The 25684-nt window shown below is 36.3% G+C and overlaps 1 protein-coding gene across 3 annotated transcripts in view; it reads right to left on the reverse strand.

Moving 5' to 3' along the window:
* The window catches only part of NAALADL2 (N-acetylated alpha-linked acidic dipeptidase like 2), a 935329-nt gene that overhangs the window by 799891 nt on the left and 109754 nt on the right, over positions 1-25684 (reverse strand). The window lies entirely within an intron of this gene.

The following is a 25684-nucleotide window of genomic DNA, read 5'->3' on the forward strand; positions in this document are numbered from 1 at the left end:
TTCTTAAACAACCTCATTTTCTTTACATTTGGTATCATTTAAATATTAACAAACTGACAATTCAGAAGACAAAGAATGTGTGATATGGCTAGGTTTCATGAAACTATTTCTGAACATAAAGAAACAATATTTCCTAGACGTAATCCATATTAATTCAATATTTCAATTGGACTCTATGCTAATTTTAATGCAAACATTACTATTGTTCCTCTTGCCAGATTTTTAATTTGAAAATGAGTGCTTACATTGCTAAAACTAGTCCAACTGGAGACTTCCAGATGCTGTATTTGTACAGGTGCCTACTCTCCCCTGCCCCATATGTTTATTAAAAATGAATGGTGTACAGAAATGAAAGAAATCTTCTATGTGAGCTGAAAACCAAGAAATAGTACTATTCCCAAGCCAGAAATATCAAAGCTTTTCAAAAGTAGAGGAACGAGGCTAAACAAGATATTGAGAGTAAATCTTCTGAGCCCCTTCTGAACAAAGTCAGTCTGCCTGAAAAATAAGTGGCGTGCCCTCTGGTTGATTCCCTCAAAAATCCCTTTACTCAAAGAGCTAGCAGGTGAGAACCGCCAGTGCCTGAATCAACCAGACCCCACACACATGGATTATTTTTCACTGGTGCTGATTGGCTCTGTTTGGAAGCAGCTATTCAGGGAAGTACCAAAGAGCTTTGCAAATGCCAGTGTCTACAGCAAGCAAATCTGTCACAGTGCTGGCAACATGTCACAGTGCAGTAAAAAGTCACTGGCAGTATGATAGAAACACCAGACACCACAGCATGGTGTCTCTAGCCTGGTAAACTCGTTATAATGTGAAGGGATGAACATCACAGGACATGTGTCAGAGTTAAAAGAAACAGTTGGAAAAATAAACTCATATTCCTGAGTTTGGCCATAGTTTCACCTCTGTACCCTTTTTCTGCACTTTGCATAAAAGCATGCAAAGTGGGGCAAGTAGCATTCCAATCTCTGACCAAACTTACTGACACAAGTCAGATGTTTGAGAAGAAGCTGCAATGTAAGAGATTACAAAGTCTGCTGAGTCAGGGCTACTGGATGCATCTGAAGCATTTATATCAAGAAATATGGACAAACTAAAATGTTTATTCACCTTTAAAATAACATTTAAGAGAATATTGCATCAAAAAATTAAAACAAGCAGTAATAGAAATGATCAGAATAATATGTGGTCATAAATAATTGCTTGGGATAAAAATATGATTTTTCTTTTTAAAAATATTTTTTATTTAGAGAGAGAAGAAGGGAGAGGAAGAGAGAAAGGGAGATAGATAGATAGATAGATAGATAGATAGATAGATAGATAGATAGATAGATAGATAGATAGATAGATAGATAGATAGATGTTAGATAGATAGAAAAACAAATATGTGAGAGAGAAACATTGATCAGTTGTTTTCCATACATGCACCAACCAGGGACCAAGCCTGCAACCCAGGTATGTGCCCTGACTGGGAATTGAACTGGCAACATTTCAGTGTACAGGATGATGCTCTCTCAACCAACTGAGACACTCTGGCTGGCCAAATATGCTTTTCAAATTCAAAATTGGAAAGTGGACAATAAACAGCCAATTGGATGCTACAGAAAATCATGTAAGTGAACCAGAAGACAAACTCAACAAATTCTTGCAGAGCTCACAGAAAAAAAACAGTAAAGAACAATGATATAAGAAATTACTTAGATTCCCAGTATGCATCCAAGAAGATCAAATCTACTTATAATTTCAGAAAAACAATCAAAAAGCCAAAATCAATGAAATCACCCTCTCTAAATTTAAGAAAGACCTGAATGTATAGGTTTAAATGGCCAAGTCTCCTCTCCCAAAATATAACAATGAAAGGTAATACCTAGACATAGCATAGTGGATTTTTAAAATTTCAAGATGGAAGAAAAATTCCTCCAATTTTCTATTCATAAAACAAAAAGCAGTGTTACCTCCAATTTTGTTCCCATGTTAGCAAACAACACAAAGCTACTGAGCATTGTCTTTAACAATTTTTGGAGGAAAAAGATTGTTACCCAGGCAAAGTGTATGTGTGTGAAGCCAATGGAGTATATTTGTAATATATACAGAATATGTTAAACATGTTTCTATTGGGGATCATTAATTAAAACCACTCTCTATTTGGAAGCTAATAAAAAAAAACAAGAAAATTACCATCATGATATAAAAGTGTGAGTTGCTTGATATTGAAATGGAATAAAACAAAATGCAGATAACTATTGTTAGTTATACATGCTATGCAAATCCCAAAAATAATCTTGGAAGAATAGATGTGAATATTAAAAATAATAATTCAACAATAAATGGATTTAGCAATCAAGAGTACATAAATAAAAGGGAAAGTAATACAAGAAGTGAAGGGACAGGAAACTAAATACTTTTACATAGATAAGGGATAACCAACTCATTCAATATAGAAAATAACAATGGTCCTAACAGAGAAACTACAGCTGAGAGCATCCTTTTAAGTCTTTTGTAATTCAAACATAAACAGTACATAGAAAAATAACCACAAAGAACTAAAATATAGAAAGTGAAAAAATTATCACATTTTGTTACAAAATAAAAGAGATTAAAGAAATTAAGGGAAAGATAGTAGAAATGGCCTGGGTTCTCCCTTGGATATGAACCTGTCAAAGAATTACCAATGAAAATATGAGACAAAGAAGTACTGTGGAAACATAAAATGTCTCATGCCTTAAAATGTAATTCAAAGCAAAATTTTTGTGACTAATTAACTGTTAACATTGATAAAAATATTTTTTTCAGTCATAAAACATTTAGACTTTTTTTTTTTTTGGAGCCTTAGGTTTTAATACAAGCTTCTCAAAGGAAACGTTCATATTTGATTTATCTTTGAAATTTGCCAGAAAGTATGTAGCACACGCTAAGCTACTCAAGTATTTGAAGGATTGAATTAAAATCCATTTTAATGACCACTTAAATTTATTTCCATGCACTTCTTTGCAAAAGTGAGTCTATAATCTGAGAAGCATCACATGTAAATTCATTTAAAAACTATTTGGTCAGGCATTTGTTTGGGCACATATTCTATTTTTTAAAAGTCAATTCTGTGTTGTATTCATAGACCATCAGTTACATTTATTAATGTTGTCCAAGTGATAGGCCAAGTGCGAAGGGCTGACTGCTAATGAGCGGGCCCCATGAAAGCAGGTCACTGTGCTTCCTAACATACCACACTGCAAACTACAAACACGGCAAACTTTTTGGGAAAAGAAACCGCCCTTTCATTCCATTCTCCACACGAAGTCAGAGTGATCTTTTCAAAACATAAATCAGCTCATGTCACTGCCTCCTTTTTAAACCTTCTAATGACTTCCCATTATACTTAGGATCTGGTCCAAACTGCCACGGCTGCAGAGCCCTCTATTACCTGGCCACTGCCTACTCTTTCACCGCGTTGTCTCACAGTTCTTTGTCCTTGTTCACAACCTTCCAGACTCCCTGACATGCTTTTTCCTCCTCAAAAAGCTTGAGTGTCTTAAAGTCTTGCAATTTTCTCTGCTGGGGACATTTTTTCCCCATGATCCCCCCATTGCTCCATTACTTCTATCATTTACAGTTCAGGTCAAACATGACATCCTTTAAGAGAACCATGCTGGCAATTGTTTCTAAAGAGGTCAGACCCTCATCCCCTTCCTTTGTGTCCTGGACTCTATTATATATTTTCTCTTAATACTGATCACCAGCTGATATAACCTCATACTTGAGTAGTTTCATTTGTTAAGTGTCTGTCTCCTTTCCGTTACATTGGATTAAAATGCAAGCCCCAGGAGAGGAGAGGCATTATTTGTATTGCTCCATCCCCTCCCCCCCCCCATATCCACACCTAGAACAATGCAAGGTGCTCAAAAATATTTGAGTAGATGAGTGTGGAAGTCATTCTGCTCTTTTAACTTAAGCCCAGAAAACAAATGGCAAAGGTACATATGAGAAATGTATACAGTATCCTACTAATAAAGATATCAATCACTTCAGTTTATATAACAATACTTATATAAGCTCAGGCAGCATCCTTTTAGTATTTAGCTAAGTGATGATGGCACTGATCAGTAGATTAACAAAGATCATCTAGATCATTTTAATGACTTCGACATTTATGTGTTCAGTGCTGGTGAGCAGCCAAACAGAGATGCTTGAAACAAACCTCTAGTTTTAAATTAGTAACATTTTCTAGGGCTGCATCAAAATACCAGTAGCAAGAAAGCAGACTACAGAGGGCTCAGGAAAAGGTCAGGTCTGGACATAAGTACAGAATCAGGGCTTTGGTTGAATTGAAGGCAAAGTTATAGTTTGATAATCAGAGTGGAAGTCTAGTTAAAAATGTGTGTTTGTTGTTCATTTGTTTGGTGAATTTATTTATCTGCTTATCTGTGAAGGTAAAGAAGAAGAAGTGCAGTACTTTTTAAAGACATTGACAACTGATATGTCTGAAATGCAGGATTGGATTTGCACCACTCAATTAGACTAGTATCAACACCATTTAGAAGCTTTCATCTTTCCAGTCCTCCAGTTTCATGGGAAAAAACATACTAGTAATATGGTTTTCAAGTGAACATTTATATTTCAAATCATGATGGTAGACTCTGCTATTCCACTAAAAATATGGAAAAAATTAGTTATCCTCAATTGGTCTCCTTGGTCATTATCAAATATTTACAACATGTAAAGACATCCATAGAAAGTTAATTATTTTGTGTGGTTTTATCCTATATAATAAAAGCCTAATATGCTAAGTATCCGGTCATCCATTCAACCAATCAAAGTGCAATATGCTAATGATATGCTAAGGCCACTCAACCACTCGCTATGACGTGCACTGACCACCAGGGGGAAGATGCTCCGACCAGTAGGTTAGCTTGCTGCTGGGGTCTGGCTGCTGGGGTCTGGAGCCCTCCCACAGTCCTCCCTGGCTGGCCAACCTCCCACGTTCCTCCCAGGCCCCAATCGTGCACCGGTGGGGTCCCTCAGCCTGGCCTGCACCCTCTCTCAATCTGAGACCCCCTCGGGGGATGTCGGAGAGCCGGTTTCAGCCCGATGGCGGAATGACCAGTCGCTATGATGCGCACTGACCACCAGGGGGCAGATGCTCAATGCAGGAGCTGCCCCCGGGTAGTCCGTGCGCTCCCACAGGGGAGCATCGCTCAGCCAGAGGCCAGGCTTAAGACTGGCAGGCGCAGTGGCGGTGGCGGGAGCTTCTCCCACCTCTGCGGCAGCGCTAAGGATGTCTGACTGTAGGCTAATCCAGCCGTGGGCAAACTACGGCCCTCGGGCCGGATCCGGCCCATTTGAAATGAATAAAACTAAAAAAAAAAAGACCGTACCCTTTTATGTAATGATGTTTACTTTGAATTTATATTAGTTCACACAAACACTACATCCATGCTTTTGTTCCGGCCCTCCAGTCCAGTTTAAGAACCCATTGTGGCCCTCGAGTCAAAAAGTTTGCCCACCCCTGGTGCTAATCCATCAGTTGGACATTCCCTAAGGGCTCCCGACTGCAAGAGGGCACAGGTCAGGCTGAGGACCTCCACCCCATGCACGAATTTCATACACCAGGCCTCTAGTTTTTAATAATTGTCTCATGAAAATACTGTTACTCAAAAAAAAAAAAAAAATTCTAACATCTATATAATCAGTGACTAAAACCTAGTTTTTAAGCTCTCTACTGCAATTTCATAGTTTTCCATTTTTACTAAGAGCCCTCCACAACGACACAAAGAAAGAAATTGTTTTCATTACAAAAGTTAGTGGCAAATTATTAGTTTTAAAAGTTCAATAATTATTCTAGGGGCCTAGGATACATTGGCACATTGAGTTTTCTGTTTTGTGTTCTTTAATAACAATGAATAAACATATGGCTCCTCTTTCATCTAATTGGCCATTTTTATTTTGTGTGTCTTCTGAGACACACTAATTATGAGAGAGTTGGAAATCAGATATGTGATCTTCAGTAAATAGCAGGAGAGTGGAGAGGGGTGGAGGGAGGTGAGGAAAAACCAGAATTAACCTTATTTTGCCATAGTGTGCAGGAGCAGAAAAGAATAGCAGAGCATATATCCAGTTTTCTGCCAGAAAGAAAAATTTCTAGAAGACTAGAGTCATTTCCTTCTCATATATGGATAAACAATTATCACAGACCCTAGATGTAGAATAACAGGAGACAACCCCAAAAAGCAAAACCTATAAATTAACGTGTTTTTAAAACCCTAATCCAGAACATATAGTTTTCTGCAATGTTCTAGTTTATTCCTCCACCCTCCCCCAGGAACACTTTATCTCATACAATATTAAGCAGTTTTAACTGGTTAGGTCATAAATATTCTTAAAAGATTAGAGGATAATAATTCAAGAGATTGGCCAGATTCCATAAAGCTGCAAAAAAAAAAAAAAAAAACAAAAAAAAAACAAAACAAAACAAAAAAAAAAACTAACTTGGAAAAATATTTGCATTAACTAATATATACCTAATATATATAAATATTTCATCTGAGTTCTCAATTTGCCAATCAGTAATTCACTATATGCTCAGTTTAAGTGTTATTTAGTCGTTTAAACAGTTTTTCCTCACAGTACCTTATGAAATGTGTTTATTTTGAAGATCTTATGAAATTGTGTCTACACCATTACCACTTTACGTACCCAGTGTTAACTGCAAAGATGTTTTAAAATCAGATGCTAAGTGACCAAATTTGAGGGGTCCAGTATATCATGCCGTATTCTTTTATAGGTTCATTTATGGTGAATGTACACATAAAAGCTGGCATTTGAATAGAACACTGTAGGTTTAGAAATGCCTTAAAATATCATCATATATGACCCCATAAGTCTCCTTCATATTGTCCATAACTAGGGGCAATTTGACTAAATCTGTTTGTAAGGAATTCACTATCTTATAATACTAATGTTTTTTCTTTTGAGGAAAAAAAAAAAATCACACCATTTTTAAAAGACTTTCCTTACATTCAGCTAAAATCTCTTGCTATTTATTGGTCTTAGTAGTTCTCCCTTGCAATTCTAGATAACAATTCTAATATATATTTTACATTACATATCTCTAAACACTTATGATAGCTGCAAACATTAATATTTATGGTTCTTTGAACTAAGGAAAATGTATTTATAATAAAATGAACCCTAAAGAAAAACAAAGTTGAAAGGTAATAAATAGTCCTGAAACTAAATGGTTGTATTAAAATGATATTTATTTTTGTTGTTGCAGTTGGGGGGGGGGGGGTTGTGTGTGTGTGACGGGGGGAGGGAGCTTTTTCTGGGTTCCTAATACTGGCAGAGACTGAGGAAATCTCTATTTATCCCACATGCTGATGTGTGAAAGGAGGCCTCAGTGTAATTTAGCTCTAAGAGTAAATTGATCAACTTCATAAGTAAAGCTATTACATTCAATTACCAGGACACAAAGCTTGTGGAAGATACATAAGTGGAGAAAGAGGTGTCTATGTAGATGCAAAATAAATAAAAATGGACCTCACAGGTAAGTCTAAGTCATTTGTTGACATGGCACGTGTTATGGGCTGAACAGTTGCATCCCCTCAGATTTCCCCGTTTGAAGCCTGAATCACCACTATGATGGAATTTGGAGGTGGGGGTCTTTGGGGGGTAATTAAGTTTAGGTGAGGGCATGAGAGTAGGACCCCAGGATGCGATTAGTGTCCTTATAAGAAGACTTTAGTCCAAAATACGTCTCCTTCAGGCCATCCTACAAATGATGGCTGCTTAAATGCAATAAGACAGAGGAAGACAATAAATCATTAACACAGTCAATAGGATCTTTATCTATATAGGTTTTTCAGGCTATGGAATTTTAGGTATGACTAAGCCAATCAGGAAAAATGAAGGAAGAAGTTGGAATAAGACCTCATCAACCTTAAAAATCTCAACAAATGTCCCCTATGTGATATTTTTGAAGGTCACTAAAGGTCACAAAGATGTATCTCCCACTTATGCTTGAAATCCCACTATTACAAATAGAACAATTTACTGTGAAGAATTTTATTGGATCCTTATAGGCCCAAGTATCATAAGAAGGGGAAAGGAACTAGAGGGTGGTTAGCCATGTTACTAAAAAACAGGCAGCTAACAAGTTGAAGAGTAAAACCAAAAGCAAACTGCACAATTGTTTTCAATGAACCCTACACTAATCACTATTCTTCCCTATCTTTTCACATACAATAATATATATATATATATATATATATATATATATATATATATATATAGTATCATTCTGATAAAGTCTAAGATTATTTGTTCTATTGATAAATATCTGATTACAGTAAAATGTATAGTATGCATAATAACATATAAAATAAAAACATATCCAGTTGAAATATTAGGTTTCTGTACAAGTCTCACAATATATACATTATTTTTTCCAAAAGATCACAGGATTTCACTTTGATCTATTTTTAAAATAGATTAGTAACAAGGAACTTAAAAAATCAAAGTATTAATATAAGGACTATAGAGGTATTTTTAATTTTTCCTAGTATTTATCTCTATATTAATAGTATATATAGCACTTTCATTTTTAGTTTTAATGATCTATGCAAAATGAAAAATAGGCAAATAACACTTCACGTTAATCTTCATTGGCAATATATTACTTTAATTTGAGATTGCTTTTAAATACTGATCAGAAGTATAGAAAAATCTTTGCTATTCCAATTTTTATACTGCAAATTATAGTTACTCTAGTTATAAATTAAGGGACTTAGGGTTGTTGTTCTTTTTTTAGAAAATAAAACGTATTTCTGTTTCTCTGGAGAAAATTTAAGAAGTCCTAACAGGGATACATTAGGATAGCAAATGAATTATATAATCTTTAATTAGAAAAAAAATTAGAAAGCATCTTAATGCTATTTGCACTATGAATTCCTTTGAAAAGCTGATTAAATCTATTTATTCTATCTCTAAAAAATTGTACATAAAAACAAAACTCCATAATTGGGGATCTGTCTACTGGTGTTCCATGACAAAGTGGTCCATGTCAAGGTTCATATCGCTCTTGAACTTCTACATAAAAGTTTGCATGTGTGTACATGGTGGACAATTATTTTATGTATAATTTAAAAATCTACTTTTTTCACTCTCGGTTTTTATTATTTCTGAACATCAGTGATCAAGGGAATGACACCCGTGCTAAGTTTATTTTGTTGCATATGAAAGAAGTCAGGTGTCCTAGAAGTGGAGAGGGTGCTGCCAGGATTCACATGAGCACATGGGCAAATTTCAGCGCTGTTAACCACAGTTTAGGTGAGCTGCTTGTGTGGAGAGGACCAGGTTTTCTTCAAGAATTCTCTCTTACTTGCGAAAGGAATATCACTGCCTCTTAATGTCAGTGTAGGCTAATACTTAACGTGCCAAATTCTTCCATGGTGGACAAGAAGGTAGCATGGGGAATTCCTGGCCAAATTGTCACATTGCATTGCAGCAGGTGCACCACCAAGCGAATTAGAATGTACAGCTTGACGAAAGGTGTGATATAACTGCAAGCATTTCACGTGAATGATATGTCATGGCAAGTATTGGCCTTCAGGGGTTTTCTCCCAAGGTTCCTAAGGGTGTGAGGATAATATATATGAATATAAACGCATCATTGAGAAGGTGACTGCTCTGGGAAAAATAATTTTGACCAGAGTCTACATAAATGAAGTACATCGCAATGGAAAGTATATTTTTTGCTATTTAAATATTTTACAAATGCCCTACTGGTATGGGTGGATGCAATGAGCATCTATCTTGGGTGATGTGAGTTTTTGACTGATGTACAATTCATTCAGTGGCCAGCAGGACAGAGAGCTTGGTTTGTTAAAATTCATGATTGGAAAAAAATCAAACAAAATCAAATTCATTTTAAGAACATATTTAGCCCTCTGTACCAACTGCTCCACTTCTAGGATGCCTTGACAACACAGTTACACATGTGCTAAGACGAAGTAAAAACAGGATACTCTCATTCACTAGGCTTAAAATTTAACTAGCCTTAAACCTCAACTGTAGTCAGTGGGCTCGAAATATGTTTTATATTAGCCCAGAAAAACAAAGTTATAACTCCAGCAACATGTTTATTGGGCTCTTAGTATAAACATGTTTGAAATTTCCCAAACACACTAGTCATGCCTTTGTACAGTTGTGTGTGTGTGTATGTGTGTGTGTTTAAATCTCAGAAATAACCTTTCCATTTATTGAATTGGAGAACTTTTCATTCTTTAAGGAGGAATCGAATATCACCTCTGCTTAAACTCCCCTCTTTCCATTCATTTGCTTCTTGGCAACATGACTTGAACACATAGGATCACTTGAAAGCTGGTAATAGCTTTAAATATTGTTGTGAGAATAAAATGAAGTGATGAATAAAATTCTCAGGATCAGTGCCTTCCTATACTTCCTTTTAAAAACATAAACTTTTATAAAATGCCTAACTCCCATGACTGTTTGTTCAGAGGCACTACACTGACTAAGGCACCTTATTTTACACAATTCACAATATATATCCTTGGAGAAAGTTATAATGTGAATGAAAGGCCATCTGCACCTATTAATAGCTTCTCTTTCAACGTTTAATATTAAAAAAAATTAAACCAGGTTTAAAAACTGTGTTTATACCTAACATCTCTAAAACTTAACTGCCTATAACCAATCTTTACCAGATTATATCCAGGATAATCCAGAAGTTACAAAGAAAAGTAGATGGCAGCCCCAAAATTAAAGCACAATTGGAGAATGTTGCATTTTTCTTTATGAATAAAAACTACAGACTCGCATATTATGTTTCAAAAATCATATTTTGAGGTTTTTTTTTTCATACAATTAAATTTAATTGATTAGTGCAAGCTACTGCATCGTAATATAAAACCACTATTACGGGTTTTATATACATAGACAGCTTACCAGACTCTTCAGCCAGTAGATTTATCGTAATTACATTGTGGGTTAAGAAGAAAGGGGTTGGGAAGAAATGGGTGAGGATTACTATTCACTAGTTCCTACTGTGAGCAGGTAGGAGGTGTCATGTGGCAAGAAAAGGCAATACTGATTCCCTGCTGATGCTTTCAAAATAGCATCTTTGATGGCTGGTGTCATAAAGATATTAAGGCCACCAAAGTGGCCAAACAAGGCAACACAGTATCAAAGTTAAATGACCATACCTTGAATTAGATTCTGGAATTCAAGAGGAAATGATTATAGAATGTTTAACCAGAGAATTGTGAAAGCCCTATATATTGTGAACCCTGAGGAGGTAGGAGGGTGGAAGACACCTACTAAGAAGGGCTCCTATTGGCTCAAATTTTGCACAGAGGCCTCACACACAAACTGCACTTCAGGGAGAAGCCAGTGCTGGGCTGCCTGTCTTTATGCTGAATCACCTGCCTGCACTGTGCTTCTGCCACTCAGCCAGCCCTTAAAAAGGAATTTCTGGGTCCTTTTCCAACCAATAAGACTAAGGCTTAAAGCCCCATCCAATTGGAGCTATGCAGCCATATCAGCTTCTTAACCAACTAATCAGAGCAGCTCCAATCTGACCAATCAGGACAGTGTCTTTGGAATAATCATACTGTGAATATTTAGAGCCTTCAATTGCATGAGCATGGACCAATCAGAGACCAGGGGCTGGGAATTTGGTCTATAAAAGTCAGCTTCCCTCTGGCTCTAAGGGTCTACTTTCCCTTCCCACCTAAGTCTGTGTTTCCCTGGCTGGAGCTGAATACTGAAGTCTTGAGGGAGCCTAGAGGAGCAGACCAGCGGAGGCCAGAGAAAACAGGCAGAGAACAGAGCAGACCAGAGCAGCCTGGAGCTGGTCAACACAGGGCAAAGCAGACCCCCCTAGGTCACAGTGGTTCTCAACCTTCTGGCCCTTTTTTTTTCTTTTTTTTTTTTAAATATATTTTATTGATTTTTTACAGAGAGGAAGGGAGAGGGATAGAGAGTTAGAAACATTGATGAGAGAGAAACATCGATCAGCTGCCTCTTGCACATCTCCCACTGGGGATATGCCCGCAACCCAGGTACATGCCCTTGACCGGAATCGAACCTGGCACCTTTCAGTCCACAGGCCGACGCTCCATCCACTGAGCCAAACCAAGTCAGGGCTACCTTCTGGCCCTTTAAAACAGTTCCTCATGTTGTGACTCCCAACCATAAAGTTATTTTCGTTGCTACTTCATAACTGTAATTTTGCTACTGTTGTGAATCATAATGTAAATATCTGATATGCAGGGTGGTCTTAGGCACCCCTGTGAAAGGGTCCTTCGACCACCAAAGGGGTCGCGACCCACAGGCTGAGAACTGCTGCAGGAGCACAGCTGTGTAAGAGGAGAGGGCCCTGGGGCATCTGGCCACAGGGCCACCTCACAGCCCAGCTATTTTCCCAGCTGTGATGTATCACAATTGAGCTGTTTTGCACTGACCAGTTTCCTTCTTCACCTCTCCCCGAATTGGGGATTCCTGTTGGCATTGAATTGGCACCAGTAACTATTCCCCTTCTTAATCTTCATCATCATCAACATCATCATCATTATCATTATAGATGTTACATGTGTTTAATTTTAACAGAATGGAGGTTTTTACCTATTTTACTGATTCAAAGATAAAAAAAAAAATTGTGAAATTATTACTTCTAAAATAATCACAATATTCACCACTCTATATAAACTTTGGAGAACTTCAAGATGTAAGTTTAAAAAGGTTTCTAATTAGGTCCCCCTATTTTTGTATTAAAATGTTGGAGATAAGCAAAAGTATCATTAAATAATAGCTTTTCCTTAAAACAGAGTAACATTTTTTTTTCTTTTTACTTATATGAGAGTTCTTTTTTTCCAGCAGAAAGTTGCATCTAGTAGATCATCTTTAAGTTCCTAAGTTTTAACTTTCTCAACTTCAACAGTAACAACAAAAATGTTTTCTGCTATACATCTGCTACCTTTGATTCCTCTGAAATTCCTCATTTTTAGTCTGTATGGCAAACTTTCACTGGCTACAAAACAAGAAAGCAACAACTTTCTGATGCCAGATGCTGATCAATAGCTATTTCTCAAAGTTTATAGTATAATTAAAATGTGTAACAGGAATAATTTTCTCTTTAAACCCTAAGGCTAAGCTCAGAATTATTGACTAAGTCAAACTTACGTGATGTAACATTTTTTATTTTGTTTATGGATGATATAAAGGAGTTTAGGGCTTTTACATGTAATTTGTCAAGTTAGAAACACTGAAGAAGAATATCCTCTGCATCAGCAAAACATCTATTGTTTAAAAACCTCTTTAAGGTGTATTTTGTAGCAGTAAATCTATATTCCTTTATATCAGCGCATCACCTAAAACTTCAAACTGAAGGTTAATTATCAAAATAGTCTTGGATTTAGTAGAACCCATTTACTTCAAACTATTCCTTGAGAGCTTCGTCACCTTCAATAAAAAATGCCAGGAATGTAGGTATGATGAAAATATCATTAAAATGTGAGATAGGACAAGAGAATTCATTATGTACCTAAACAGAAAACATTATGTGCATACATGAAGTTATATCCGTTTTTTTAAAACCCAGTATCCAAAGAAAAGCAGATATAGCAGCTATGTAATGAAATATGAATAAAATATTACTCTTTATAGTAATAAAAATAATAGTCACTAATTTTTGCATATAAATGGTAACTATTTGAAACTCTCTTTGAAGAGTCTGTGTGTGTGTGTGTGTGTGTGTGTGTGTGTGTGTGTGTGTGTGTGTGTAGCTCAATACACTTGGGAAATACAGGTTAATAAACAATAAAGTCATATATGTCTACATTTAAATTCTAGTTTTGCTCCTTACTGGTATTTACTAAAATGCCTAATTGTATTATTTGTTCTTTTCATTAGTAATAACAAAAACTTAATCACATAATCACCCAAACTCTAATGTGAATCACTAATCATCATAAGGTCTTGACATTTTTGAATGAATAAATATTTACCCCAACCTTATTTTGCTTTCTTCAAGCAAAGTCAAATTGATGTGCAATCCCACTTCCAAAGTCTCAAAGGTCTGTTTCATGCATGATGTATGGCCATGTGGTATACATGTGCATTATTCTAATACTAGTGTTCCGGTGCACAGATTCGTGCATGTTGAAAGGAAATTAATTAGAAGAAATATTTTAATATTGTTATTCACCCTTTCTCTATAATAAAAGTGTCAACCAAATTCATGATTGACAATGACAAATCAAAACACACGGATGTGATTGGCACCAGCAAGAGATTTATATGTATTGCACATGCACGAGTCAACTTAGCCATATATATATATATATATATATATATATATATATATATATATATATATAAACTTGCTTAATTAGACCTGCTTTCTGATTTAGCTAAACTTTTTCCAGCCCAGTGAAGCACCCCAACTTCTCTTTCAGGTAGTTGTCAGCAACACAGCAGTAAATATCAACACAAAGCAGATTATTATTATAGATCACTCAGGGAGAACAAAGGATAAAATATTTAACTGCAGCAGTGTTTGACTATATTCTGCGCAGTGAGAAAACCTGAAGTCATTTTCAAGTTCCACCATTTCTTACTTCTTTTCAGTCAGGTCAAGTTTCTAAACTTTCTAAATCTTCATTTTCTGGCTAATGAAAAAAAAAAAAAATAGGATTCCACTGAGTCTCCCATCTATCTACTTCAGGATTTCTGTGAGGATCAAATGAGATGAGGCATGGGAAAATTCCCAATGCTTCACAAACATTTGGTTAAACTGTAAAATGTTTGCACTTAACTATAAAGCAAGTCGGGTTTCTGGGCTGAAGAAACTCCAAAGAGGCTAGTCACTAGAGAGAGAAAGCCAGGCGTTGCTATGTGATGTCATTACTCGGTGCCCACAGCGACCGTTTACAGGCTGCGCTGGGCTGTGGGCTGCATTTTGTGCCATGGGGTCTTGGCAGTGTAGGCTGAAATTTGGTGGGGTGTCACTCTGGGGTGGTGGTGGGGCCTGTGTCCCACTTGGGGGAAGTTGAGTGTTGGTTTATTAGCGCCAGGTCCCTGGTGCCGTTTATTTTTAAATGGCCAGTGGGTGTCATGGCAGCTCCTGCGTTGACTGTCTGCCCCCTGGTGGTCAGTGTGCTGCATCATAGCTACTGGTCAGAGGGAAGGATGGACACTTAGCCCTTTATATATATAGATTACATAGATGAGGAGGGATACAAGCTTAGTGGCAGTGAAGAAGCCTGCGTATTTCATTGTTTTTTAATATATGGAAGAATTTGGCTATAGTCCAGTGGCATAAGTTCTGAAGATAACTAGCTGGAATAGGCTTATTGTATGGCACTACATGGTAAAGCCTAAATATTCCAGAATAACAATCTCTAACTAAATCTGCAGACAAGCCAACCACACACACACACACACACACACACACACACACACACACACACGGACACATACATACTCACTCACATACAAACTTACTTATGTATCTATGAAAGCTGCCTTAATAATCAGCCTACAATTTTTTTCCTATTCGTTTTCTCACATTCACTGACACTATCTCCTAACTTCACTGAGGCTGCTTCTAGCCAATCCTTTCATTTATCTTTCCTGGATTCAACACCCCCCACACACAGCCCCACCCTAACTCTTGGCTGGATGAAATCACCCTTTAGTGCAAAGATGCAGTATATTTGGCATGCACCCTGTCACCCACTCTTTCCTGGAACTGAGTGAATCTGTCATTATACTCACTCTGCTTATTCTTCCTTATAGAAAAGGAGTTGTCCTCATGTTCTTGAAAATCACTCTTATGACCCAAGTCCTCATCTTCATCAGACTCTCCTTTTATTTTAGCATCTTCATTCTCTCCCTCACTGACACCGTTTCTTCATTTGTGAAAACAGGAAGCGATGCAAACCTCGTGGTACTGCTGTGTGGGATCTACGTCCTTTGTTCACTCTTCTTTCTCCCACTCCCTGACTGTGGTCATTGCCCATGCACAGTGATGGAACTTCTATGACTTTGGGCTTCCTAAAGTGTGATTTTATAATTTTGTCTTCTCCTTTCACTCATTCCTGATGATTCTCAAATTGTTTCTTTCTCAGGTTTTGCCTTTATTCCCAGTTTGAATCACCAAGTCCTAGTGACTGCATTATTCTGTCAGTTAGGAATCCTCAGCATGCATTTCCCCACAGACTCTGTCATCTGCGTCCTCTCTCTCCCCCGTGACCCCATCTCAGTTTCTTTCATTTCTGTTCAGACTTTAGATGTTAGTGTTTTCTAGACTTTGCCATAACTTTTAATAATAGCCGATGTTTTCATTTCATTCTCGCTCTTTCTCCCAAGTTCTAGTGTCATTTTTGCAATGTAAGTCCTGGACACAGTTATATATAAATATAAACACTTATAGTTTAAAATAATCTTGTTTAAAGCAGTTCCACTATATTTCTCGTCCAGAAACTGTTGCCCACCCCACATTTCTCAAATCAGTTAAAAATACTATTCTCTCAGTCACATGAGCCAGAAACCTAGTTTTCATAATCCCTTTTACCCTGCTCCAATAATACAAACAAACACAAATTTAATGTCAAGTATCTCTCAAATTTTTTTTTTTTTTTTTTTTTTTTTCACAAATAAGCTTGGTCTCCATCACTATATGATAATGAATGAGGAGGAAGGAGGAAGAAAAATTTCAAGTGGAAGAGAAGGACAGCTTTCTTCCTATAAGGAAGATGTAGTCATATAATTATTTGTATTTATATTTCTTGAGCATTTATTCCTCTTAGGTGGTTGTGAATATTAAATAAAATAATATATGTTGAACACTTAGAACAGTTCCTGGGACCTGGTATACACTTAATAAATGTTTCCCCTTATCACCACCACCACCATCAGCATCATTATTACATATTTAGACTCCTTGAGAGCTCACCTAGGTAACCAGAACCAAAGCCACTGCAACACAGAACTGGAAAAATGAGGAAGAACACATTCCCTAAGTGTGAATGATGATGCATTGTTCCCAATCCCCCACCATACGCCACGTCAGTGGTTCTTCTTCTAGAAAAAGGTCTCCTTCAATTCTAAGACATTTCTATTTACCAATTTTTTAAAACTTTTTTTAGTTAAGGCATCTTGTTTTATTTTGTTTTGTACTTACCAGGTTAATTGACTGCTACTTTATGCTCAACTAATTTTCATGTTGGAATAAATGTAAATTGCATTTTATGTGTTTTTTTTTCTGAATATATTACAATTATACTTGAAAATATACAGTGCCTATGGCTCTAGGCACTGAAAATACAGCAATAAACAAGTCAGCTATGGTCTTTCATTTCAGAGAGAAATTTTTACTGTAGGGATATAAGCAGTAAACAGATATACAAAAAATGACTTGGTGAGATATTAAAAGAAATAAAATCAGGCATTAAGATAGAGACCGGCTGCCTTAGTTTGAAAGACTAGAGAAGGTCTCACTGAGATGATATTTGATCTGATGGCTGAATGACAGAAAGGAACAAACCACAGGAAGCTCAGCAGAAACTACCAGTACAGAGAGGACTCGGAAGGGGTCAGTTGGTGTGTTTGTTGGAGGAAGAGAGAAAGCCAAGAGAGTTGTGAGGCCCATATAAGCTCAGTACGTTTCTCCCTTAACTTAGCGCTAGTGATTTCTCCTTTTTACCTATGTGATTATGAAGATAAGTTATTTACTAACTAATCAGTGTAGGTAAATGCACATTTCATGTGAAGACTACTTTTCCAGAAGATTCTATTATCTAAATACCAACGTCGCTGTGAATTATATTATTCAGTCACATAAGAGTGTTTTGATGAATACAACTTAGTAATTACTAATTCCTGGAAATTAAGTAATATTATAAGTTTTCTAATATAGAAAAAAAAAGATGATGCCTAAAAGAAAGCCATAGAAATCCAATGCTAAACTAAAAAGAACATAAAATATAAACCTAAAACTGATGAGAACTCAAACTCAAGAATAAAAACATAACTTTTTTCTGATTAAATTTTTATTTTCTTTCTCCCAAACTCCTATTTACCTTTGTCCACATTGAAAACTTAGGGCAGCATCATTACCTCACTGCACCTGAAGTTTGTGAAGCCTCTAAAGTAGGTTTATAATGCAATATGGATATTATCAAAACCAATGTGATTTTCTCTATTCTTACTCTTTGTCCATACCCTCCCTAATTCCCCTTCCCTAGCCCATCTGCCACAGTGACTGTACTGAACCCTTCAGTAACCAAAATGAACATAAAACACCCATATAAAATCCAGTAGAAACTCCAGAGGAGAGGAGAGCATGGAGCAGTTCCATATGATCATAAAATATGCATAGCTGCCTAATTTTAAAAATGACCTATTTTATGTTCTGAAATAGAAATAGTGTGAATATTTCAGTTATGTATTTTATTACCTATATCTCTTAATTATTCTTTTCGTTGTTGCTATTGGAGAGAGAGAGGAAGGGAGAAAGAGAGAGACAGAAACAACGATGTGAGCGAGAAACACCCGTTGGTTTCCTCCTGTATGGGCCCAGACCAGGATCAAACCTGCCACCTTCTAGTGTATGGAATGATGCTCCAACCAACTGAGCCCCCCCACACACACATCTCCCACCGTTGGCCAGGGCTCTTATTACTTTATTTTTCTTTCTTTTATTTTCAAATAATGTTTAACATTTTTCAATATAAAGTTGTTGTTTTTTTTTGTTTGCTCTTTTATATAAATGTCTGGTAAAATGGTACAGTGACTTATGGAATTCAAAAGAAAATTGTCCATGTCAAAATTCTGATATGAGTTAAATACTACTACTTTCCTTACCTCTATATCTTTCAAACTTTATTTCCTAGTGTTGCCTAATAAAAACCCTCTCTTCTAGGTAGGCCTGCTTCCTGGGACCTAGAGAAATTATGCTGATTTCTAGCACCATGTCTAATGGAGAAATCTATTCACCTATTTAATAACTGATGCATTTTTATATCATTTGAACACCATCAATTTTAAAATCAATTTATTACTCTCCTTTGGCTGCTATGAAGCTTGAAAGCAAATGTGTGATCCATTTGGTACCTGTTTACAATGTTCTGGCATATATTTTTATACAAATTTTAACTACTGTGTTATTTTAACTTTATTTTCTTTTATGCTTACTAATGTGTAGTCTATTTCAAGGGAGGAATTCTTGGAAAATATTTTTTTTTTCAATAAAAGAGGAGAATAAAGCAAGTAATTGGATTCAATTCATGTAACCTTCAGTTTACATGAATTAAATTCAGTTTCTAGACCTTTTCTCTACTGTTAATTTTGTCGGGAAAGACTTTCTTCATTCTGGTCACTTAATTCTGTTTACCAAATCTGCCAGAGTCAGTTTACGTCATATCTGCTCTATGAAACTCTCCATAAATTTCTAGGTTTCTCTATAAACTCTCTATAAATTTCTAGGTTTCTTTATAAATGGTTTGTATTTATAACAATGGCCAAGATCAATACAACAATATACATAACCAAGAATTGGCAAGAGTGGAAGCAACTTCCCCCTTTTTTTACCTGAGTACATTTCTCCACCTCTGAACTGTGTCACCAAGAAATGTGGATGTGATGCAGAATTTTGCAAGATTTATTAAGAGTTTAAGGGAAGATGGGACTTGTCTGTGATTGCATTAAAAGTCCATAAACAAAGAGGAAAATAAAGCAAGGTGACCCTTCAATTCTCTCTTTCTCGTGCCCTGTTTCACGAGAACTCACTTTGGAGAAAACAAAAGAATCACAGAGATGAAAAGGTTACATGAATTTAATCAGTTCTCAAAATGAGAACTGTCTGAAGCCACACAGCAAATTGACTTTGATGTTTAGCAGGTGTATGTGCACATCTTTTGCATGTTCATATCAATTAATTAAATTCAGTAGTTGACTTTCCTAAAATATTTCTCTTTGGGATTTTATTTTAGTAGGTAGGATTTTATACCTACTCTCTAAGTCACACTCATTTTTTTTAGTACACAATACACAACTTGCAATACAATGATTAGAGGTTTAAAGAGGACTGGTGGATTGCATTTCAATATATATTGTCAAAGCATTTTCGAATGCACATTCCTAAGTATTCAACTGTGGAGATGGTTAAACATCTATTAACAGAGCAACAAAATAACCCTGTCAAATAAAACTATTTACATACAGTTTTCCTGAAGAGAGACTAGTAGCTCAAGGGATCAACTGAAGCTCAATGTCCTTTTAAGTGTTTTCATCCTAATCACATTTTCTTTCCAATCTTTTCAGTCGCTCACTTTTCCTTCACTTTCATGTATCAAGTGCAATACCTTCCAGTAATAAGTTAAGTACATGCTTGGATAATAATCCTACCCCCAAAAAAACTGCAATTCAAAGGTTGGCTTATAGTCTTACTGCATTAGCTAAATTTGTTTAAACTCTTTCCAAAATCTGGATAGCAGGCATGTGCAATGTAACAATTATATGGTGTTTATACATGTATAATCGTCAAATTATCACCGCTCTCTTTGTTTCTTTTCTTTAAGAAAAAGAAAGCAGATTCAAAGACAGATCCAGCCTTTTAAATATATGAAAAATATTAATTGCATTATTAATAATAATGTTTAAATAATCAAGTCATCCTGTAGGTATACATCACCTTTTCTTCAAGAAGATTTTATTGTGACTTTAATTGATACTTAAAACGTGTCCCTTTGAAACAATTTCAGTGCCATAAAATATCACTTAAATCAAAGGGAGATTAAACTGTGCTTTTCAGATCAGTTAGAAGCATAGGAACAAACTAAATTTCAAAGTGTTTGAGAACTGGCTTTTCCCTAAGCAGCAGGTTTCAACTAAGGACCATGTTTCTAACCTTGTGTGTCTCATGTTCCATTCAAATATATGGCTTGCTATTTTATTTCGAATAATGTGAAAGTCTTCTTGCTATTACGACGGGAAAAAGAGACCACCTCAGCTCAGTTATGTTGTTTCCATTAACTACTTCTTACATATCACGTCAGAGTTCATCTCTGACTCTCATTTGCCTGCTCCAAGGATTCTGCCTTACACCTGGGGACATCCCCAAGCTTTCCTCACCTGCACCTTTACCGTGTAGGTCACACTCACCTTGGGTTTCATGCCTTAACATTCTCTGCCATCTTATGTGCTCCAAATGTGCTCGACTCTGTCCTTAGATAAGATCTCTCCAGCAGAGCGTCAACTCCAAAATGCCCTGCTTCCTCAATAGGCAAATATCAATTCCAAAATGTCTGAGTTCTTCGTGTTCCAACTATCACTATGAGCAGTGAAAGTCTTCCTCCCGAAAGAGGAACCCTTGCAAGTCTCTTAATTGAGAATGCTGTTAAAGGGTGATAGCTGGGAAGGGAGACTCGCAAACTGGTTAGTCCTCTTTGGAGTTTTAGAAAGATTTCAAGGCACTCACAGGCATGGTTTAGGACAATGAATGCAGAAATATTTTTCCACCACAGAAAGCAAGCATGCACACCAAACCAGTATAACAGGTTGGGTGTACAGTACTGCTGCCCTCCGGCTGCAACTTAGGAGCACAGACACTAAGGCACCTTCTGCCTAGCCTTTTTTTTCTTCTCCTAGCCAAACAAAACGAGTATCACTTCTACCAAATGGCTGTATCATGAGCAACACTCAGTACATGTGCCTACGGACTTTCAAGCTGACTTCTCCTGGTTGCAGTGCGAGTTAAGTAAATGTCTTAAAGATCAATGAAACTTTTATAGAGTCAAGAGAAAACCCAAACCTGCATGGGCCAGCTTTCAATAGTCCGAGGGAATACTGGACAACTCTTCCCAGGTCATCACTATAGAAACTAAAAGATGGCAATGTGGAAAGCATTTATGAGCCTGATTCCCCTTTTGAAAAAGGAAAGTAAATGGGTCCTGATAATAACGTGCCAAATTCCTCTATAGAATTATAGGCTCTGGACAGCGAGGGTGGAGACCTGGCAACTGCTTCTGAGAAATCAAGGACACTTTTCTTCATAGGATCTCTGTTTGGTACCATAAAAACAGAGTGGAAATATTGGACTGGAGGCCCTCTAAGCTCCCTCTTAACTTGCAAATTTTAACAATCTACAGATTCCCGCCCCCCCCCCCCCCCCCCCCCAGCTAATTCTGACAACCAAATTCTCCTTCGGTGTGTTAGCTGAATTTTCTCTTCTCTGCTGATTGCTGTCTAAAGCTGGCCTTGAAATCCCATGGGATGTAGCCAACTCTTCTGTAATATTTTCCTCTGAGTTCTAGATTTTTTAGACTTGAGTGGTTTCCTGGATCTAGAGAACTAAGGGCAACTGAGGTAGGAAGGAAGGCTATAATTAGAAGATGCGCGAACACATCCACGCAGCTGATAGTAGGCAGCCTAAGGAACAAGACTGTACTGAGTAGCCCTAGGCCAGCCATGGGCAAACTATGGCCCGTGGGCCGGATCCAGCCCATTTGAAATGAATAAAACTAAAAAAAAAAAAGACCGTACCCTTTTATGTAATGATGTTTACTTTGAATTTATATTAGTTCACACAAACACTCCATCCATGCTTTTGTTTCGACCCTCCGGTCCAGTTTAAGAACCCATTGTGGCCCTCGAGTCAAAAAGTTTGCCCACACCTGGACTAGAGTCTTCCCTACCAGTTAATACAAATTTTGAGAGAAGTGGAAGAAAGGTTAGTGGCCCTTCCTTGTCAAGGGGGTAGCCTCTGGAGAAACCTTAGCCTAAGGAATTTTCCAGGGAGTTGCTTGCCAAGAAGGAAACTGACACCCTCTCTCATCCCAGCCACGGCCTTTCACTACTGTCAGGGATGGACCAAGTGCCACTTGATGGTACCTGTGAGTTTGCAGATATTATGCAAGGAAATGATGCTTCATTTTCTCAGCAAATGACAATGCTCAGAAAGCATTTACCCGTACTATTTTTGGTCATAATATATATATATATATATATATATATATATATATATATATATATATAAATTTATATTTTAAAAAAATTAGAAAGAAAATCCTGGCATTCTATCCTACTCTATATAATTCTATTATGTGAATCTTGAGAATATTGTAAACCTTCATGTATGGAATCTTTACACAATTGTCTGCAGGGTTACATTTCATTGGGACTGAAAGGATGAGATTGCTTTTCATGTTTGAAAAGATAACTGAGATATGTTCACAGTAAGCTGAAGATAACCTGCATTTTCTTTTAGAAAAGAATAGGTTCCCAATACTATTGGAAATATTAAATGTTGATAGTTTATGGGCTCCACTAACCAGGACTCACTCAACCAGCTTCGGGGTGTAAAAATAGGACAGAGACCTACAGGAAAATAGTCCTAAAATGAATAATCATTGACAATGTCTATGGCCAGCCCCACAATTTCTGGCTAGAGATGGTGCAATGAATCTAGAAATCTACATACGATGCATGGCCTTGGAAAACCATTATTCAAAGTATATGATGGACATCGAATAATAATCTACTGTCATTTATTATCTTATAGCCAAAACACTTAAACCATCCACTTGTTTACTGTACAAAACAGTATTTGAATATAGTCGTTTCTACTAGAGAACCCTTATTCATAAGTAGAGCTGATAATAACTAATATTATTTCAGAGAACTTCAGAGTATTTTGGTAAATGCTATCAAGTCAAGGCAAAATTAAACAACATTGCAAAATGCCTTTTTATTCACTTGGATACTTTTTAAACTCCAGCTCAGTTACAGGACAGGGTGTTGCACAGAAAACAGAATGTTAGAGCATTACATACATGAAGATTTCAGGATAAATCTTGATTTCTTTTATAAAATATTAAACATACTTATCAAAACCTCTTACCTTCACATGTATGAATAAAGCTGCAAATAATCCCCATAGTGCTTTAATTTATAATTTGAAATGCATCCAGAAATAATTTAAAACCAACAACCCAAGTACTGTTGTTTCTTATTAACTCTCACCTGACTAATAGGTTCACTTAATAATCTTAAGACAAATACAACTGGAATGGAAGCATTTCAATATCCCAAAAAGATATATCTGAGCTCTTTGTAGATCTACCAGGAATACATTGACTCAAATGAGATCAGAAGAGAACACATTCTCTATTGAAAGGTTTTCACAGAATGCATACAGGAAAATACCCTGGGAAAGAACTGATCTCACACGCATTTCCCAACTATAGGAGATTTATGGATCTAAGCACCTCATTTTCTAACTGAGACCATGACATTCAAATTATTTACTATATCTTTTGTTACAAACTTTGTGCATTTTTATATATACTGATTATTAATTCTAATATATATATATCACCCTTTTACAGTGGTACATGGTAACAGAAATGTAACATACATAGAAGTATCAGGAAAAAAACAACAACAGAAAAGCTATACATATTTTAAGACTCTAAAATAAGAAATAAATATTACCCATGATTCTGACACAAAAAGGGATGATAAGGGGACAGAGGAAAGGCCCATTTTCCTTAGTTTATTTTGGTCCCTTGAATGCAGACAAAGGTGATGTGCCCACACAGTTCTAGGACAGGCTGTGCAGATGGCTGCCTAGCAGTCATGTATGTTTCACACAAAGTCATTATTATATGAATAGCATATACTTTTTCAAGGGAATATATTACAGACACAATTTAGTAAGATACAAGTAAGAATCATATGCATAATATTTTGTCCATAAAACACATAAAAATAAAATATTTCATAGAATTATGCTAAAGGAGTCTTTTACCTCGTAGTTTTTCTTCAGTGGAATGCACTAAATGGCTTTTTTTTTGTAATCTTTAAATTAAAAATGCTTTACAATAGCACTTTATGCAGTGTTTCAAAAACGTTTTTAGGAAACATACAGAACTAAAAATAAGCTTCTGAGATTCTTAAGCCGGTTAAGTGGAGAATTTATTAAAGAGAATAAAGAAGATAATTTAAATCTATTAATTGGATTCTATACTTTTATAACCAGGCATGTCTATGATCATCTCATTAGTATTCTTGCATGTGTTATATTTCACAGATGTAGTTTTATATGTTTGATTACATGCACTTTGTGGAAAACTCAGTGGCTTGGGGATTTCCTTGGTAACTTCACAAGAACACAATAAAATAAAATAAAAATGGCATTATAAGTAGATTTTTTTTTAAATCGTGATTAAAGTGTTACTTGTAAAGTGGTAAATCATAAGAGAGTAGACTACTAAAAATCATATAAGCATATAAGCAACATATAAACATTCGGCCCACTTTCTTTTTTTTTTTTTTTTTTTTTTTTAGGAAAAGATTTTCCTCACTCAGAAAAGTGAAACATGTGAGGAACCTTGTACTTGTTTCTATCAACAAGCCTAACCATAGCAGCCGTGTCAAGCCAATGTCAACAGAGCCAGTGCCTTCAAAGGACAAAGGTATCTGATTAAGTAAGGCATGTAAAACAGACCGCTCTCCCCACTGACTTGCTCTCTGCTGAGATCCTGGTTCCCACCTTTTAGAAATAGTTCCATTATTACAAGGGCACTTCGCTGATAAAACCCAGAGATGGAAAAACTTGATTACAAATAAAAATTGTACAGGTAGAGACAAAAATCCGTGCTCCATC

Source organism: Myotis myotis, unplaced genomic scaffold, assembly GCF_014108235.1.
Source record: "Myotis myotis isolate mMyoMyo1 unplaced genomic scaffold, mMyoMyo1.p scaffold_m19_p_2, whole genome shotgun sequence".
Classification (NCBI taxonomy): Eukaryota; Metazoa; Chordata; class Mammalia; order Chiroptera; family Vespertilionidae; genus Myotis; species Myotis myotis.